At 37.7% G+C, this 3,323-nt stretch overlaps 1 long non-coding RNA gene across 2 annotated transcripts; it reads left to right on the plus strand.

Annotated features, from left to right (window-relative positions):
* Positions 1-1,959: 1,959 nt before the first annotated feature.
* Positions 1,960-2,943, plus strand: LOC104953204 (uncharacterized). Of its 2 annotated transcripts, XR_799194.1 has the most exons (4): positions 1,969-1,983; positions 2,112-2,176; positions 2,584-2,655; positions 2,924-2,941. It is a non-coding gene; the product is annotated as an uncharacterized lncRNA (long non-coding RNA). The 2 variants fall into 2 exon arrangements; XR_799193.1 differs by lacking the exon at positions 2,584-2,655 and having other exon boundaries at positions 1,960-1,983; positions 2,924-2,943.
* Positions 2,944-3,323: the final 380 nt, after the last annotated feature.

The following is a 3,323-nucleotide window of genomic DNA, read 5'->3' on the forward strand; positions in this document are numbered from 1 at the left end:
GGGGGGGGGCGCAACTTCCAACAGGAGTCATTTGGGGGAGCGCTTGGGAAAAAAGGTTGGGAACCACTGCTTTAGGAGACAGTGTTGAGTCAAACAATGCTCATTTATTATATATATATATACATATTATATTATCATATAAGCACGGTGCTTCAAATACTGTATGTAGTCTATGTCAGTAATCCTGTCCTGTCTGTAAAACACTATAATTCTGTCTTATTGTCCCTCCACTTAAAGAGTAATGGAATAAAGTAATCATTGAAAAATAACAGGATACAGTGAAAAGAATATAAGGAAATCATTTTTTAATCGGGGAAAAAACTGAGGTACTGTAGCTCATCTTGAATTAAAATATTTCTCTGAATTATTAACGTTAATATTTCTGAATTCCCAACTCTTTTCTAATTACCTCTTCTGTTCCCACTAGCATGGCCCTGAAGCCGGGCAAACCGTGAAGGTGAGAATTTAATAATTCACCAGCTTTAATTGTCATGAGGCCTCTGCAACAGTTATACACTATTAAATAATCATCACATGTGTGTTGCTAATCTCTTGGCATGGCTGAATTATTAAAAGGATCTCTTCTAAAAGGTTTAAATAATTTCTGGTTTGGTTGGACGCTGCATGGAATGATTCAAGTGAGTGACTAGGCTCCACACAGGTTCAAGTGAGAGGGACACGGTCATTTCCAACCCTGCAACTCACAGCTCTAACCCATCTCAATCCACTATTAGTATTCCCGTAGCTTTTCTACCAGATATATTTTATCACATTGCATTCATTTTGAAACGTTTTTTCTTCCAGCAAGTAATATAAGCAAGCTGGTCTGACAGTGACACACATTTTCTCTTGTTGAAACAGTTGTGAAAAATTGTGAGATATTCAACCACATTTGAATAATTACTCGTACACAAGACAGGATGCAGGAGGCAGGCAGGCCTTTGGCTCCAGGTATGACTGTAGTACGGTGGCCAAGAGGGGCAAACGCTGAACAACGATCAAAAACGCATACATAAGCAGGAAACACCTGCCAATAATTAAATGAAAAACAAACAAACCCTGAAAACAAAAACATTTTTTGAAAATGCTGCATTAACAGAAGTTATGCAAACTAAATACAACACACAAACCCTGAAAAACAAACGCAACAAGAAAACGCTGCAAATACAAAAACGATATGCAAAGTCAAAAACACATAAGCAAAAAAACATACCGGAAGTGCTCCAGGCCTCCAGGGGCCGTGCTACGTGGAACAGATCGATGTCTGACCAGACATAGAGAGAACGAACGAGTGATGGAAATTAAAGCCGGAGGAAAGAAAGTTGATTGAAGTGGACAAAGTCGATATATAAAAAAGGTACGTTTTTTTTTTTTTTATACAAAGAGCGCCATATTTACGCAGCCAAATGTAACTCTTGACATCATATAGATATAGTATAGGTGCAGAGAGGAGTTGGTTTGTTGTGCCCAAATGTAAATCCTTATGTGAGAGTGAAAAGGACGGTCAACAATATAATGTACATTTCACAAAAATGTTGTGTTTCGATTTAATCCTTTCTGATTTAAGTCAATGTAATAATTCAGGAATCAAACCAACATTTGATGATAGGTACAGACGGAGAGGAATAATTATTTTTATACTTGTATCAATCATGAAACTTTTTTTTTCTTAGGTTACACTGGAACATCTTCAAGTGAATAGGACAGTGTGGTCCGTGTCAATTTGCCATCTGGAGACAGTCCTCTTTCTGACACCTTGGTCAGTTTGGATCTGTCGTGGCATTTATTCTTAATTAAAGTGAATTTATTTTATGTCAGTCGTTTGTGTGTATGCAGGTGTGGGACATTCCAAATATTCCAAAAGTGAGCACTCAACATATTATTTTGTCGCACAAGAAGCAGCATGTTTTAAAAGTAGTTATAATATAATTTGTGTTTACCTTTATCAGACCTCTCAGGCCCCCACAACCAGCGTCTGATCGGGTAAGACTAATTCAAAATGTAATTATACCATGTAGGTTTGAATTTGTGTACACAAAATCAATAAATACCTGTATGTCCTAATGACACTGTCATTATATCAACTGCAATTATTTATTGGGTAAAAATAGGATGGAGCACCAACCCCATTCCAGGAAGAGGTCAAATCTGCCCCGGGTCAGAACAACTTCTATAGGTAAACAAGGTTGACAGTTGCATCGTGACACAGTTGTTTGGTGTGTATCTTTATTTTACATTTGTTTGTTTGTATAGCCTCCAATCACAGTGGGTAACATTGCCAGGAATCAGCATTGCAATGATACTTTCATACATTTCCAAATGACACCCACATCATCTGACATCTTAGTGAAGACGATAAAAAAAACACCCACAAATATTTTTCAAACTTCAGATATTGTTTCTTGCATCCATTTAAAATGTTTACAAGGATTGTGTAGGAGTATGACAACAGTGCGGTTGTCAGTTTAGAAGCCAATCTATTGAAAAAAGAACAGGAAGAGGATCGACATCCTTTTGTAAATATGACTGTCATGCATATATTATGTATTTGAAAATAATTATTCAACTGTCTTCTCACTGCAGCAACTACACAAATGTGTATGCACCTATCATTATTGATAGCCAGTCTGAGCCAGAAGACGAAATGGAGCAAAGGTATTAATTGTAGGGATGCCAGCGATTATTCGATTTTTCGAATATTCGTTACAGTCTCCATGATCGAAAATGATTGGGTTGGGTCTGCGGCGGCAAATAATCGATTAATATTCGCCAGGGCTGTCCGATTTTCGATTTTGATCATGGTCAGTTTCTGGCATCCCAAATTAATTGTTACTATTACAACTTAATTGTTCTATTCTATACTGTAAATCTTATTACTAGCTTCATCATTTAATATTACAATACATCACTTTGTCTTTCCCAGCACAGAATACCTGACTGCGGCAGGACATTGTTACATACACACATGTAGAAAAATAACAAATACATCTTGCAGCAGGTTCAATATGAATAGAGCCAATGTGTGGGATGGAGCAATCCGCGGCTTCAAAGGTGCCTCATTCGATCCATCTCATGAGATGTCAGTTAAGTTCACTGATGATGAGGGACACACTGAGGATGGAGGGGACACTGGTGGTCCCAAGCGTGAGTTACTGACCCTCCTTATGGAATGCCTGAGAATGCGAAGAAAACATCACGTCAGCAACTGTTTGTGCCCCATGGCGGTGTGACTTTCCCAGCCACTCACTGTCTCAAAATCTGATTCTAAATGTATAATGTTCTCTATAAAGATAGAACTAATACACAATTATGAATGTATAATA

Source organism: Notothenia coriiceps, unplaced genomic scaffold, assembly GCF_000735185.1.
Source record: "Notothenia coriiceps isolate Sejong01 unplaced genomic scaffold, NC01 NC01_scaffold00021302, whole genome shotgun sequence".
In the NCBI taxonomy this organism is placed as follows: Eukaryota; Metazoa; Chordata; class Actinopteri; order Perciformes; family Nototheniidae; genus Notothenia; species Notothenia coriiceps.